At 42.1% G+C, this 17,584-nt stretch overlaps 1 protein-coding gene across 4 annotated transcripts in view; it reads left to right on the forward strand.

Moving 5' to 3' along the window:
• Positions 1 to 17,584, forward strand: part of KIAA0930 (KIAA0930 ortholog) — a 140,713-nt gene that overhangs the window by 99,462 nt on the left and 23,667 nt on the right. The gene's annotated exons all lie outside the window — the stretch shown is intronic.

A 17,584-nucleotide genomic window follows, 5' to 3' on the forward strand; every position in this document is an offset into this window, starting at 1 on the left:
AATCACTGATAGTTTGCAGATCACACAGATTGAGGGAGTGGTAAATAAGGAAGAGGACAGGTCACTGATCCAGAGCTGCCTGGATCACTTGGTAAACTTGGGTGCAAGCAAACAGTATACATTTCAATATGGCTAAATGTAAATGTGTACATCTAGGAACGAAGAATGTAGGCCAAACTTACCTGAGGGGGACTTTATCCTGGGAAGCAGTGTCTCTGAAAAAGATTTGAGAGTCATGGTGGATAATCAGCTGAACATGAGCTCTCAATGAGACACTGTGGCTAAAAGGGCTAAGCTATCCTCGGATGCATAAATAGGAGAGCCCCCGGTAGGAGCAGAGATGTTACTTTACCTCTATTTGGCACTGGTATAACAGCTGCTGGAGTACTGTATTCAGTTCTGGTGTCCAGAATTCAAGAAGGATATTGATAAACTGGAGAGGATTCAGAAAGAGCCACAAGCATGATTAAAGAATTAGAAAACTTGCTGTATAGTGATCAACTTAAAGTAAATAGATTGAGCTCTTTACCAAAGAGAAGATTCAGGTGTGACTTGCTCATGGACTTATGTGCAGTGTTGTTGTAGCCATGTTGGTCCCAGGATATTAGAGACACAGGGTGGGTGAGCTAATAGAAGTTGGTCCAATAAAAGATATTACCTCACTCCCCTTGTCTCTGTCATAGACTTATAGTCTTTCAGGCCAGAAGGGGCCATTGTGATCATCTAGTCTGCCCTCCTGCACATTGCAGGCTGCAGATCTCGCCCATCTACTCCTCTAATAGACCCCTAGCCTCTGACTGAGTTACTGAAGTCCTCAAATCATGATTTAAAGACTTCAAGTTACAAAGAGACCACCATTTACTCTGTTTAAACCTGCAAGTGACCTGTGCCCCATGCTGCAAAAGAAGGCGAAAACCTCCCAGGATCTCTGCCAATATGACCTTGGGGGGAAGTTCTTTCCCGAACCCAAATATGGTGAGCAGTTAGACACTGAGCATGTGGGCAAGACCCACCAGCCAGACACCTGGGAAAGAGTCCCCTGTAGTAAATCAGAGCTCTCTCTATCTAGTGTCCCATCTCTGGCCGTTAGGAATATTTGTCGCAGATGGGCCACATGCCATTGTAGACAGTCCCATCATACCGTCCCCTCCATATCAAGCTCAGTCTTGAAGCCAGATATGTCTTTTGCCCACACTTCTCCCCTTGGAAGGCTGTTCCAGAACTTCACTCCTCTGACAGTTAGAAACCTTTGTCTAATTTCAAGCCTAAACTTGTTGATGACCAGTTTGTATCCATTTGTTCTTGTGTCCACATGGTGCTTAACCTAAATAACTCTTCTTCCTCCCTGGTATTTATCCCTCTGATGTATTTATAGAGAGCAATCATGTCTCCCCTCAGCCTTCGTTGGTTAAGCTAAACAAGCCACGCTGAGTCTCTCTCATAAAGTAAATTTTCTATTCGTTTGATCATCCTAGTAGCTCTTCTCTGTACCAGTTCCAGTTTGAATTCCTCTTTTTTTAAAAATGGGACACCAGAATTGCACATAGTATTCCAGATGAGGTCTAACCAGTGCTCTGTATAATGGTACTTCCCTGTCTCTACTGGAAATACCTCACCTGATGCATCCTAGGATTGCATTAGCCTTTTTTATGGCTGCATTACATTGGCAGCTCATGGTCATCCTGTTATCAACCAATACATCCAGGTCTTTTTCCTCCTCTGTTGCTTCCAACTGATATGTCCCCATCTTATAACAAAAATTGTTGTTAGTCCCTAAGTGCATGATCTTGTACTTTGCATTATTAAATTCATCCCATTTCTATTATTCCAGTTTTCAAGGTCATCCAGATCATCTTGTATGATATTCCAGTCCTCCTCCATATTGACAATACCTTCCAACTTTGTGTCATCTGCAGATTTTATTAGCACACTCCTACTTTTTGTGCCAAGGTTATTAATGAAAATGTTAAATAAGATTGGTCCCCTGAGGAACTCCACTAGTTAACTCCCTCCTGCCTGACAGTTCACCTTTCAGTATGATCCATTTTAGGCTCCCCTTTTACCAGCTCCTTTTTCACCTTTCAGTTCTCATATTAATCCCCATCTTCTCCGATTTCACTAATAATTACCTATGTGGAACTGTATCAAATGCCTTACTGAAATCCAGGTAGATTAGATCTACTGCATTTCCTTTGTCTAAAAAATCAGTTATCTTCTCAAAGAAGGAGATCAGATTGGTCTGGCATGTTCCACCTTTTGTAGAACCATGTTGTATTTTATCCCAATTTACCTCTATGTCCTTAACTACTTTTTCTTTCAAAATTTGTTCCAAGGCCTTGCATACAATTGAGATCAAACTAAAAGGTCTGTAGTTTCCCAGATCACTTTTTTCTGCCTTTCTTAAAAATAGGGACTATATTAGCAGTTCTGCCATCATAGAGTATGGCCCCTGAGTTTATGGATTCATTAAAAAACTTTGCTTGATTAGTCCTTAAGTACCCAAATGGGGAACAAATATTTAATAAATATAGGCTCTTGAGTCTATATATTTCATGATCCAATGGTTGGAATTTGACTAGACAAAGTCGGACTGGAAATAAGATGTAAATTTTTAACAGTGGGCATAATTAACCAGCAGAACAGCTTATCAAGGGTTGTGATGGGTTCTCCATCACTGATGATTTTAAAATAAAAATTGTGTATTTTTCTAAAAGATCTGCTCTAGGAATTATTTTGGGGGATGTTCGGTGGCCTGTGTTAGACAGGAGGTCAGACTAGATGATCACAGTGGTCCCTTCTGGATTTAGAATCTCTGAATCCATGAATTCTGCTTTACATCAGTCTGGCTCAACGCTACTTTTTCCTCCCTCCAAACTTCTGTTGTTTTTGGCTGCCCTGACATTGCTGCTTGTATACTGCTGCCGTACAAATAACTATAGGCCATGTTGTATATCTCTACATAAATCTGTGTGGGTTAAAATGTGCCAAAAGATCTGCTACAATTAAAAAACACATGTTACCCTAATCCCGCTGAAACCCACACTCCATAGGGTACTGTTGGAAAAGGGGGCATGGTTTTAAAAGGGCCATAAAAGAATGCATTACATAGAAAAGGCAACATCAGTTCCACAAGGTGCTGGTCTAACCCCTGAATTTGGTTATGTGGTGATCTTGCATGCATGTGAGATGTCTCCTGCCACTGGAAAGTTGGGCTTGAGTCTTTCCTCTTATTGTTAAAATCATTTCTCCCGAGCATTTTCCAGTTCTGTAACACAGTAGCTGGCCCATTAAGCATCTTATATAGGCCCAGACTCTGATGTTTATAAACATGCTCAGTATCATCTTACTCCATAAGTAGGTCCCACTGAATATTTTATACATGTATACAAGAGAAGGAATGGGTACGTTGCCAAGCACCTTCTGTTTTTAGAGGTGCATCTGTAGTTCCAGTTGTGATTTACTCTTCTGTGACCAAGGAAACTACCAACACTCTAAGTAGTGACTTGGGATATTGGATTGTGGTCTGCGGATCTGCTGGACCTTTTGTACTGGGGAAGCTGTTTCTCCTCACAGTGCTGGAGTCTTTTGCGGGGGGGTGGGGTGGGGAGGGCTCGTGGAGGTGGGTTGCAGAGGACATGTGGGAGGAGAAGGAGAGCGGCAATTGTGAGAATGCTTTACCCCTAGGTTTAGCTGTTTATTTAAAAGTATACGTCGTTGTCAAAGTAAATCAGAGCTGGTCAGGTCCCTAGAGGTAAGAAAGATTTGTGTAGTCCCTGCTCTTGCAAGATGTTGAACGCTTTCAACCTCTGTTGATGGTACTGAGTAAGATTGATCTCCTAGTTAGGAACAAAAGGATCAAAGGAAAGTGGGTTATTCTTGTCTTTTTTTTAATGCAACAAGCCTCTCTTCTGGTGGTCATCTCTGGGTATCATTCCCCTGACTCGGCTGGGAAGGGTGTATGTGAGATGAATATCTTCTTTAAAGCATCATCAAAGACTCTCGTAGCTTGTGTGGTGAAAGCATATTCCATCGTGATCTAAGGTCCTGATCCCACAAACATTGACACGTGCTTAACTTCAAACACATGTAATCCCACTGAAGTAAATATTAATGTTAAGCACACAGTTAAGAGTTTTGCAGGAGCAGAGATAACTAGGTCCTTTCTCTTGGGACTCTCATATATGGGTTCTCGCAGGAGGGTCATGGACACCCTGTCCTTCCCTTAATGTCAAATGGGGGGACGAGGAGGTGTTCGCAGGGCAGTTCCAGCTGAGAACCACAGCTTTTGTTCATTCATTCCCCTGTTGGGATCCTTGAAGGAGCCACTGCACCATGCTGGAGATACACCACTGGATTAGCTTTTTGCCATTTTGGTTTATCAGAGCATGGAAGATCCTGGGAAAACAAGATACCCTACAGACAATTTTTAGTTGGCTGTAGTTTTATTGTTCTATGTCAGCTTTACTATTACAAAAAGAAAAAACTTTAGGAAATATCCATAGAAATTAAACTAATTTGATTTTGGTTTTGTTGTTGTTCATGACTGAACTTTGCCCATTACACAGGCCAGTTCACAATTGCATCATCGCTGGAGGCTTTGTTAGGGCTTTAGAGCCCAGAGTCTAGTTGCCATAGCTACTGGGAACTATACCTTCTCGTATGTGGGCTCCAGTCTACATTCCAGGGGCATCAGGTGCAAACTGTAAATGATTGAGTGTATGTGAGAAGGGAGAGTGGGTTTTTACTTTTGTCTGGGTTTTGTGTTTAATAATTCTGCAGCACTAACTCCAGTGAAAATTAAAATGTCCGGTACTTTCTAAATAAAAGCCCATATCACATATAAGTTGGGGTGGGTTTGTTTGTTTTGGGTTTTTTTTTTTTTTTTTTTTGCTGTTTCTAGAGAGTGGTGTGCTAATAAACACAATAGTCTCTTTGTAAATTCAGTCTGGATAAATATTGTAGGGAGGGCTGGTAGTGTCACCTATTATTGTTAAGGTTGCTGGACATTTCCCATTATAACATACTGTTTTATGTTAATTTTCACTTTCCGAAACTTCAACAATTTGGGCTGAAATTTTCCATGCTGAGTGTCTGTCTAGGGCTGAATCTTTTCTGAGAGTGAGGCTAGGGAAAAATACATTGTTTTGCCCACATTAAAATTTGGTGACCCTCTTTTATTTATTTATTTATTTATTTTTAAAAGCTCTGACCCACCCATACCTTGGAACAGACTTCAACTTTCACAGTGTAATGGCTTTTGTGTGTGAGACGTGCCTTTGGATATACACAAGAATAGCAAATCAAATTAAGCAAGTCATAAACCTTTTGAAAAATTGCAGTTCACACACTCAGTGAAGACTTTCTTACGTTTTTGCAGCTAAATTCCACAAAGGCTCTGTCTGCATTAAGGATCCTCCAGCAGGGGACTGAACTTTCCCTGCAACTGCAGTTTGGGGGTTCTGTGCTATGAGGCTGGGCTGTCTCTTCTGTACTCTCAGTGCCCTCCCTGCTGATGCCCAGGCAGTGTGGAGGCGGAAGTTGGCTGATTTGAATGCAAAAGAGGCAAGAGCTGGACTGGTGAGGGTTGAGGGAGTAGATAAGTTCGGGGTGCTGTGGGGTGGAGGTAATAGAAGGAAACTGGAAATTGGGAGGATAGACAAGACTGGGTTGGGCAAGGACTTAGGCATCTAGAGAGAGAGAAAGATGGAGGGGAGCCAGTGGGTGAGGGGAGATGAGTTATCTGGGCAGGGAGGAACCGGTGGGGTACAGGAACGGAGGAGTGGGGGTGGTGACATAGATCTGACAAGGAGATGGGGGTCAGCGGAGAGCTGGGACTGCCTGGGCAAAGAGACTGGAGAAAGGAGTTTGCGGGCGAGACCTGAATGGGGGTAAATTGGGAATGATTGGGCAAGGAGACTAGGACTAGGAGTGGTGGGTGGAAATTGGGCCTGGAAGTTCTAATGGGCAGTCTCGGACTGGGCTGAGAAGACTGAGGAGTAGAAACTGGGACTGGCTTAGTGAGGAGAATGAGACTGGGACAAGGAGCCAAGATTTGAGACAAGGACAGGACGGAGAGGAAGGGGCAGAGGGAGTCAAGCTTGGGGGAAATGGACAAAAGAGTTGGTGACCATTAAACCATGCACCCTTCGAGAGCCTGGAATAGAACCCAAGGTTTGTGAGTCTCACCATTCCTCTGCTGTCAGCAAACACCTGTGAAACCCACTGGCAGAGTGTCTCTCTCATCCCCCTCTAGTGCTGTTCTACTACTGCCATCAGTTTCTCTGTTAGCTGGAGTGACAGAAGTCTGTGGGTTGGATATAAAGTTTCCAACCCTGCTGATGACATGTGGGTATCAATATGATGCCACTTGATGCAATTTTTTGCTCTTTATAAACGTAGGAAATTATACACTTACACAAAACCTACGTTGAGAACGTTATTAAGGTCAGACACTCAAAAGCTAGGAAATGTCTGTGTAATCTTATTTCAGCACCCTGGTGTGTAGGAGTTATGATACCTTCTTTTAATTATATGATCGCATGCTATTTATGATGTGCTATGACAGGGGCAGTTCCTACTGGAGCAGTCTCAATGCAGCCATGCTACTGTGTGGTGAGGAGAGCCCCAGAGCTATTGCAGGGTCTCCACGCACATCCCATGGTCCCACTAGTTTTGGCGACAGCTTTTGTGTGTCCCACAGCCTCTTTTCCCCTCACCACCCAGGATGATAGAGGGGAATCTCCATGAATAAATCCTCTCAAACATTTCCTTACACAAAACGCCCTCCCAAGGCTTCTAACCTGAGCCCAGGCTGGCCCTACCCAACTTATCGACTCGTTTAGTCCTCGTTTAGTCCCTGCTGAAAGACAAGATAAACTGTTCAAATCATAGTGGAATGATCTAAATCAAGGCAACTAAATCACTTTAAAAATTATTTAAATCAGCTTGTTGCTTTGTAAAATAATTTTGAAAATTTGTGCTATTGCAACTTTATTTTTAAATATATAATCAGCCAAATTATAAATGCGCCCATTTCCTTTTAATGCCATTATTGGTAGTAAGAAGAAAAGGAGTACTTGTGGCACCTTAGAGACTAACCAATTTATTTGAGCATGAGCTTTCGTGAGCTACAGCTCACTTCATCGGATGCATACCGTGGAAACTGCAGCAGACTTTATATATACACAGAGAATATGAAACAATACCTCCTCCCACCCCACTGTCCTGCTGGTAATAGCTTATCTAAAGTGATCATCAGGTGGGCCATTTCCAGCACAAATCCAGGTTTTCTCACCCTCCACCCCCCCACACAAATTCACTCTCCTGCTGGTGATAGCCCATCCAAAGTGACAACTCTTTACACAATGTGCATGATAATCAAGTTGGGCTATTTCCTGCACAAATCCAGGTTTTCTCACATCCCCCCCACCCCCATACACACACAAACTCACTCTCCTGCTGGTAATAGCTCATCCAAACTGACCATGATTTCCATCATGATTTCAACAATTTCCACCATGATTTCAACAATTTCCATCCCACCACCAATCTCAGCCTGGTCCAGTCCACACAAGAGATCCACTTCCTGGACACTACAGTGCTAATAAACAATGGTCACATAAACACCACCCTATACCGGAAAGCTACTGACCGCTATTCCTACCTGCATGCCTCCAGCTTTCACCCTGACCACACCACACGATCCATTGTCTACAGCCAAGCTCTGCGATACAACCGCATTTGCTCCAACCCCTCAGACAGAGACAAACACCTACAAGATCTCTGTCAAGCTTTCTTACAACTACAATACCCACCTGCAGAAGTAAAGAAACAGATTGATAGAGCCAGAAGATTTCCCAGAAGTTACCTACTACAGGACAGGCCTAACAAAGAAAATAACAGAACGCCACTAGCCGTCACCTTCAGCCCCCAACTAAAACCCCTCCAACGCATTATTAAGGATCTACAACCTATCCTAAAGGATGACCCAACACTCTCACAAATCTTGGGAGACAGGCCAGTCCTTGCCTACAGACAGCCCCGCAACCTGAAGCAAATACTCACCAACAACCACATACCACACAACAGAACCACTAACCCAGGAACTTATTCTTGCAACAAAGCCCGTTGCCAATTGTGCCCACATATCTATTCAGGGGACACCATCACAGGGCCTAATAACATCAGCCACACTATCAGAGGCTCGTTCACCTGCACATCCACCAATGTGATATATGCCATCATGTGCCAGCAATGCCCCTCTGTCATGTACATTGGTCAAACTGGACAGTCTCTACGTAAAAGAATAAATGGACACAAATCAGATGTCAAGAATTATAACATTCATAAACCAGTCGGAGAACACTTCAATCTCTCTGGTCACGCAATCACAGACACGAAGGTCGCTATCTTAAAACAAAAAAACTTCAAATCCAGACTCCAGCGAGAAACTGCTGAATTGGAATTCATTTGCAAATTGGATACTATTAATTTAGGCTTAAATAGAGACTGGGAGTGGCTAAGTCATTATGCAAGGTAGCCTGTTTCCTCTTGTTTTTTCCTACCCCCCCACCCCCCAGATGTTCTGGTTTAACTTGGATTTAAACTTGGAGAGTGGTCAGTTTGGATGAGCTATTACCAGCAGGAGAGTGAGTTTGTGTGTGTATGGGGGTGGGGGGGATGTGAGAAAACCTGGATTTGTGCAGGAAATAGCCCAACTTGATTGTCATGCACATTGTGTAGAGAGTTGTCACTTTGGATGGGCTATCACCAGCAGGAGAGTGAATTTGTGTGGGGGGGGTGGAGGGTGAGAAAACCTGGATTTGTGCTGGAAATGGCCCACCTGATGATCACTTTAGATAAGCTATTACCAGCAGGACAGTGGGGTGGGAGGAGGTATTGTTTCATATTCTCTGTGTATATATAAAGTCTGCTGCAGTTTCCACGGTATGCATCCGATGAAGTGAGCTGTAGCTCACGAAAGCTCACGCTCAAATAAATTGGTTAGTCTCTAAGGTGCCACAAGTACTCCTTTTCTTTTTGCGAATACAGACTAACATGGCTGTTACTCTGAAACCTGTCATTATTGGTAGTGATACTGGTAGTTGAATTTTACACAACTGCTATAAGCAAGGGAAGAAAAGAAAGCCCTGATCCTTCAAACACTTAAGCACGTACACAGCTTTACTAACATGGATAGTCCTATTGACTCCAGTAGGATGACTGGTGATTAAAGTTAAGCATGCACATAAGCATTTGCATTGTTACCCATTTTGGCCTTAGAAGCTAGTCAAAGTTTGGGGCCCTGTGGGTTGTTTCCACTGGAAGGCGAAAATGATGGAGGAGTCTAGTACCTTTGATGCAAACTTATTTATTTATAAAGAATGTGCAAAGTCCTGTTTCCCTGACAGGAGGTCATGTCTTTGCTTACTTCCTCAAGCTCCTTTTAGCCGGCTTGTCCAGGCTGTGTGTGTCTTCTCGTGTGCACACATACACATACAATTGAAAAAACAAGCGCAAAACATCCCCTTTAGCAACGTATGAGTATAAAATAGGAAGAAAGTAAAGAACTAGAAACCCATAAAATTTGGATTTAAATGTCAAAAAGTCATTATTTAGATTTTTTAAAATTAATGTTTTTAAATCATGATGATTTTTATTTCTACTGATTCAGATGCAACAATAGAATACAATTAGACATCTAATCCAGAATAACTGCTATTTGCCATTGCATATATAATATCAGCTAATGTACAAACACTTCTTGAAGCCTTCTCTAGGTTTTATAGACAAGATGGGGAGAGTCTGGCACCGCTGCCACCAGTTGTCCCGGAGTCCCCGGGCGATGCTCTGGAACTGCTCTCCATGAAGCCAGTCAGGACTCTGGGGAAGTCTCCTTTCTGTGAGCAGCCTGTCTTCAGGACACACAGCTCACACAGCTTCCACCTTCCTGGGTCTGACCTCGGAGCATTCAGCATCCTCTGCCCCTCAAGTGAGCTGTAGCTCACGAAAGCTTATGCTCAAATAAATCGGTTAGTCTCTAAGGTGCCACAAGTACTCCTTTTCTTTTTGGCTGGGAAAGATAATCTGCTGGCTGAGTGAATGATACAAACAACCCAATATCCTTTTTCTCATCTTAAATGAAAATCCAGATGAGAAATCATACATAAATCTCTGTTTATCTAATCTATTCTATTCTAATCCATACGTGATTATAAAGAATACATTACAGCCTTACAGAAATCAGTTCCTCTGTTTCCAGAAAAAACTTTACCAGCCTTAGAAGCTATTTCAGGTTTCTCTTCATTTATTTTTGAACACATTCCAAGTGCTCGTTATGATTTTGCTTGACTGTTGCCTCTTGAATTTATTTGTATAGCTGATCAATAGCATTGGTATCCTTAGTCATTAAAGCAGTGTAATTAGGATGGCCACTCATGCATCCCCAGAATATTGAACATCAAGTACTTCCGGGAACAGCATAAACCTTCCCCTGCTGGCGTGATCTCACACACATGATGTGTGCAAGGTCATGCCAGCAGGGTGGGGTGCTCTTCACAATGTAACACCCCACCCTTCCCCATCCAATACCGGACAAAACCATGTCTGGTTTTGTCTTAGTACCAGATGGGGGGGAAAACCTTAGAAAAGCAGGATTTTCTGGATCAAAACAGGACAAATGCCCTGCCTAGGTGTGATGATCCTATATTTGGGCTAAATTGATTTTGAGAACAAATTCAAGCACTGGCGCTTTTTTTATTTGTTTTTTTTTCAGGTTACTTGCAAGAAATATATAGGAAAATGTAAGAAAACAAAGGAATTAGAGACAAAAGCAAAGGGGATGTAATGTTCTGCTCGGGTTTGAAGGGCAGACCACTGTAGTTATGTCCATAAAGCATATTTGACCGTGCTTGATATATCCTGTCAGCATTTACCAGCACATTTTTGTTGTTCTTAAATATCTCCATAATTTTTTAAGAGGTCTTTCTTTTGTTCTTGTAAATGAAATATCTGGCTCTGTGCTAGATTAAAGACTGGTAAAATGTAATGTTGCTTCGTGGTCCTGATTTATAGCTATATGCATCATGGTGTGTAAAAGATAATATGCATTGATTATTCCTGAATCTGATACAAAAGCTGTAAGTACCACATAGGTTGAATCTTACTTGTGCAAAACTGCTAGTGGGATGAAGGCATGATGTGTCCTGGAAAACAGTTGCTTCCAGTGGGCTGTTTATGGATCTGTGTGTGTTTGCCTACAGACTGTGAAACAGCTCATTACTTTTTGACAGGTTGCTGATTCACTCAGTGATACTGTGCTACACAGGAAGCTACTTAATGGAAAAGGGATGCTTTTGGACCCCAGTTCAGCTAAGCATATTGACTTCAATGGGTCTGCACATAGTGCTTACAGTGTGTGTAGAAGAGGGGACAAATAATAAAAATTGGTGTGGGTCACTGAGAGATACACTTTAAGCACTGTTTTACAAAAGTTCCTACTCCCAGATTGATAGACACCCCCCCACACACACTTTTTTCAGACTACTTTAAGCACTGTTTGTACATGTGCTTAAAGTTAAGCAGATGCTTAATTGCACTGCTGGATCAGGACCTAAGTTTTTTGAAGCATGTTAATGTTGTGAAGTCAGCTAAAAAGACTTCTCACATTGGAAAGTATAACAGCTTCCTTATCTCTCCCTCCACTCCCCCCTCAAAAAAGTAATTTAACAAAAATTGGTAGTAAAATCCTAAATCTAGGAGTTTTCAATCTTAAAGTTATAAATGGACAATGTATGTCAACAGCCTGTTGCATCTAGTATTGTGGGCTCAGCACAAACTGGACAGTTTATTTGGGTGCCTACCTGTGGGTGTGGGTTGTGTCACTTTGGGCATCCAAGTTTAAAAATGTTGGCTGCATTGCCATCAAATGGCATACTAGACCAAAACAAAGTTTGACACCAACTTTTGGTTCAGTGTATAGAAGCATCCCATTGTTGATCAGAATACTTTCTCTGCACTGTGATGGAGTGACTGCATCTGAAATATAGTATTGACCTATGGATACCTCATTCCTAGAAAGAGACTGATAAAATGGAAGAACAATATAGGTGGCTCACTACACCCTATTTTACCTCTCTTGTGCCCCACTGTCTTCTCTCCCCCCAGCTGTTTTCTGATGGTCTGTGCACAGTCACGGGTTGTCTACATGGTTCTAAGTGACCCTGTGTAAGACAAACCCTCTGTGATGTCCAACAAGTCAATATTAGAGCTGAAAGTAGATCCAAGGTCTGGTGTACATGAGTCTTCCTAAGAAAGGAAGTATGCTAGTGAAAATCCAACAGGGTCCAAGAGTTGTCCTGTTATAATACACTTTTGAAGAATATTCTCACCATCCATCACAGTATTGCAAACTTCAACTTTCTAATATCTTGGGATTGACTTTTTTAAAAATACATTTTGGGTTCTTATTTGCCTTCTAGTTCGTGAGCCTTCGGGTCACATTTTCTAGCTTTTTTCCACAACCAACAGGGCTAGACACACATTTTTGTTTTTTAAAATGAAAGCTGAGATTCTCATGTATTTACATGTCTCTTGGAGCTATGGCTTAAAGAAAAAAACAAATATCATGAGGTTCGCAATAAAATCATGGGAGTTGGCAACAGTAACCTACATAAATCCATATACAATAGAACCTCAGAGTTACAAACACCTCAAGAATGGAGGTTGTTCATAACTCTGAACAAGACGTTATGGGATGCTTCTCAGGGCGGACTGCTTGGAGCAGGGCTCACAGCTGTGCCTGCGAACTTCAGCGTTTTCACCTCCTACCTGTAAGTGGCTGCCCAACAAGTAGGGGTGGGGACAGGCAGCTGGTTCTAACCCCCTGGCTGCCAGGGTGATGAGTGAGACACTCTGGGGCACCGTGATGTCAGTTGGCATGCGGTGCAGGCTGTGTGGCCCTTTAAAATTGAGCTGCTTCTCCAGGGCACATTGTCAGGTAGGAGCTTGGGTTCCAGCAGCTCTCACTGCAGGCCAGGCTCCAGCAGGAGCTTATGAAGTTTCTTTCCCGGGCTCGGACTGAGCATGCAAGCTTATCTCCCTCCCGGGGGGAAGAAGGAGGGAACTGCACGGCCGTGGCTTACAGGAAAGTTGTGCAGACCCCCAGGGCCACTGCTGCTCGGGGGCTGACAGCTGTGCCTGTGAAACTCAGTGTCTTTACCTCCTACCTGTAAGTGACTGCCCCCATCCCCAGGTGGCAAGTAAGGGGATGGGAGTGGGGACAGGCAGCCCAGATGTGCCTACCTTTAAGATGCAATATAGGCACAGTACAGAATTTGCTGGGCATTGGATTGGGGGTTTTTTGGTCTCCCCTTTTGCCTGATTGCTTATTTCCAGTTCCAGGTGGTGTCTGGTTGACTGGTCAGTTTGTAACTCTGGTGTTTGTATCTTCGAGGTTCTATTGTAGTAGTTTTATAATGAACCAGGGGCCTGGAGAGGTTTTGCAGCAATCCCACTGCTTGATGATATTTCTCAGTGCATAAGGTTATGTTGGTGAATAAAATGTCAGCCTTTGGTTTCCCACACTGTCAGTCCCTCGAGCCTTTAGCGCAGTGCTAAACTCTCACTTTAAAAATATAAGTGGTCACTGTTGGGCCTTTATTCTGATTCTTTTGGGGTAGAAATTAAGACCCTTGATGATAATTTTGAAGTAGATTCTAACATATTGTTCACTTTGTTTTATTGACACTTGCCTTCTGCCCATTTGCTGACTAGATAAAGTGGTAGGGGTTTAGGTTTGGGGTTTTTTGATATTTTGCAGCTTTTTTCGTGGTATTTGCAGACAAAGCCAGGAAGATGAATGAGAAAACTAATCCATTAAGGACTTTCTGATGTTGATTTTTGGATCCCTTTAGTCCACGGATCAGCTTTAAAGGACAATGTGCCAAGGAGCTTAGATCTCTTATAGAATTTGTTGTTTTAAACAATAGTCATTAACATCTACTAAGCTGTGAAAGCTTGGGTGCCAGGATGTTTAAGCACTGTATGCCAGAATGTCAGTTTACTTAGATACCTTTTTTTTTTTTATGAACTCCCTGTTGGCTGATCATATAAATTTTGTGTATGACTTGAATGAAAACAACACTATTTGTTCTTGCATCCTTGGCTTCTCAGCTGAGACTTCAAGCACTGGGGGCCAAGTGGTAATGTGTTTATTTGTCCAACAGGAACTGGGTTTATTATCACACATGAAGTATCAAACACCCATTGTTCGGTGGTGACGTTCAGTTCCCACTATCATTTTCTCACCTACCGGTCCCCAGTTGCACAGAGAGCTAGGATTACTTCTGGAGCCACAGAATTTACAAGGGATACAGGGTCCCAAGGGACTACTTTACTTCAAGAAGTCTTACAGGATCATTTTTACTGGTTTTTGAAAGTAGATTTTGGAAACTAAATAAAAATAGAGAAAAATGTGTAGAATTCATAAGGTGGTTATAAGAGAGTGGCCAGTATTTCCAGATGTGCCTAGTGATTTTGGGTGCCCAAACTGAGACACGTTAATGAGGAGGAGGATGGTCCAACCTTCTCAGTGATGTAGGCCACATGGGTAATTGTATGGCGTATACATGGGCCACGTACAGAGAAAAACGGCATCCTCCATGCAATGTGATTTCGCTCATATGGTGCGTGCAAGGTCACACCATGTGGCGTACACCATTTTGTAGAGTGGGTCTGCTGTGGGGGCAGACACATTTGGGGCTGGATGGAATCATCTTGTGGGCTGGATTCGGCCCACAGGCCACCAGTTGGACCAGCTTTATTACTTTGTGCGAGTCAGGCCCCTGTTAAAGTGTCTCAAGTTGGGCGGACAAAATTCAAGGCACCCAAAATCTCTAGGCACTTTTGGGAATTTCAGTCGCTTACTGTAATCACCAGAAAAGTGCCATTAGAGCTGGTTCATTCTCCTGCTATTTCCCTGGAGGTGCCCTGTAACATCAATAGGATCAGAAGCATAAATCCCCTACATGTCAGCTGGAGATGAACTACCCCAGCATAATAGAAAACATTAAGTCGTTCACTTGTATCTTTCCTTAGACAGATTAGTGGGTGTTCCTCAGCTCTTGCCCATGATGATTGCTTTCTCTGCTTTTGGGGAGACATTGTCCTTCTGCCCATGTGCTATTGGGTGGCTTTCACGGTCAAACCTAGAGCTCTGTATAGTGTTAGTTATTACCCAGCCAAAATTGTGTTCTGATTTCCCTAAATACATTTTCTTTTGGGGATAGTGACACTAAAGTAAAGGACCATGGCAGTAATTCACTGAGATGCAGTGTCCTCAACCATATGTGTTACTTCTCACAAAATCATCTTATAAATGAGTATACAGGAAAAGGTATCAGAGCTGATTAGAATCCCCTTTATCTTCTTCTCCACTTCTATAAGTTAAGGGACATGGGGAAGGGAATATGTGAAAGCAGAATAGAATTTAGGTGCAATGAATGTAGTTATTGAATATAAATACTATAAAGCATGAATCATTTTTCAAAGGTATATTGCAACACTTTGATCAAAAAACATGAACATTCTGATGACTTTTGTGAAATGAGCTTTGAACTTTGTTGCTGAGAGACAATTACGTTCTGATTCTATGGCACTGTGTAAGAATAGGACTATGTATGGGAGAGTCAACTAACCTAATGTCTTATAGGAACCTGTACTGCTTGATCTGTCTTCCCCTGCATAGTCAGCCCACCGTGACCTCATTGCTTCCTTCCTTGAGTCAGGTGGACACTTTCCATTTTCCCAAGGGGAAGTTTGTCAAATTGTGTAGCCCTGTGAACATCCTACCTCTATGCTCATAGAATGTGTCTAACTTGGAACTCCGAGTGTACAAATGTGCAGCCATCCTTAGTTTCATGCTGGAGTGGATATATATTAAAATACTGCTTTGCATTTTGCTCTTTTCCTTTCTTTTTCTTGTTGCAGCCTCCTATCTGCAACTCACAATTAATCTTTGGAACTCATTGCCACTAGAAATATTGGAGGCCAGGAGCTTAGTAGGATTTTAAAAAGGGATTAGCCATTTAAGGAAATCCTTTTTGAAAGGTGTTTATAATGATGATAAATTCATATGGGGTATGCTCATTCTTCAGGACATAAACCAACTGACAAGCTTTAGGAAAAAAAAAATTCCTCTATGATGCAGGTTGTTCCATGACTGCCAGTTTATGGTGATTCTTATGCCTTCCTCTGAAGCATATAGTACTGGCCATTCTAGCATTTTCTACTAGACGGCTGGCCTGGTCTACTATGGCAATTCCTCCTGTTCTAGCCTTCCCACACTCTTGACACTGCTGGTACCAGGAGTTTCTCCCATGTCTCTCCTACCATCAGGAATGTTCTTTATGAACCTTTCTACCTCACTGACTTTCTCCTCTTTGAAAATCTCCCATGGAAAAAAAATGATCAGTTTATGGTCTGGCACTATATAATTCTATGAAGGATTCTGAGATGTATCTCCTGTGAAAGCTGATTTACAGAATAATGTTTTGTTTTAGTAACATAAAATTGTTCTTTCAGACCTTAGGATATCTTGATTTTGATTTTTGTTGCCTGCTCTGAAACACTCTGCTACCTCATTTCCTTTCTTCTGTATATGTCAGCCTTCTTTCTAGCATTGTTCTTTTCAGAGGATTTGAGTTATGTTTAGAATTAACATAGTGCTGGATCATATTTTCTGGGGTGTTTGTCTTGTGGTTTACTCTCCTATTCTGGCTTTTTTTTTTTTTTTTTTTGCGTTCTGTTTTTGTTTTTTAAAACTCAGTGGTTCTCCTCTTGCCCCAATGAAAACAAAATAAAGGTGCATGAGTGGGCGCTTCTTAGCTGTACCATACCATTTGGCATTTTCTGGACACTCACCCTTTTGTAGTAAGGAATAGATTCTTTTCAGCTATTTTGGTGTTCTGTCAAATAATAGCTTGCAAACATATAAACAAATATTTACATAACAGACCTGAATAGCTTCTTCGGAGATATTGTATGTATTCAGGTCTATTGGTCATGTTCCCCATCAGATTATTTTTAATATATGCCATCTGATAGATCCAACTACACTGCAAATTCAACATATTGGTACTGTGCCAAACACAGTCATCATTTTATAAATAATACATGTGCACCATTCAGGTTTTAATCTTCATATCTAGGCCATTGTTCTCATTGTCATCACCTGTAGTTTCATTGGTGTGGGTTTTGCTTTATGTTTGAGTTCAGACTTGTGATCTTGACAGATCCCTAATGGTAAGCAGAGCCAGTACTTGGTGGGAAACCTCTAAGGAAAACCCAGGGACTATAGGAAGTGATGTAGTAGATACTCATTTTTCAGAGTCAGTACTGAAACTGCGCCCCAAATGGTAATAGATGATACTGTGCTGGAGGGTCTCTCTCTGGGTGAGATGAAAAACCCAATTGCAAGTAATATGGTCAGTAAAGATCTCCTAGCACTTTTTGCATGAATAAAGAGGTGTGTGCTGGCCAAATTCTAGTTTGTATAATTACATTCTGCCTACGTTTCCCTTGTGAT

Source organism: Lepidochelys kempii, chromosome 1 (assembly GCF_965140265.1).
Source record: "Lepidochelys kempii isolate rLepKem1 chromosome 1, rLepKem1.hap2, whole genome shotgun sequence".
In the NCBI taxonomy this organism is placed as follows: domain Eukaryota; kingdom Metazoa; phylum Chordata; order Testudines; family Cheloniidae; genus Lepidochelys; species Lepidochelys kempii.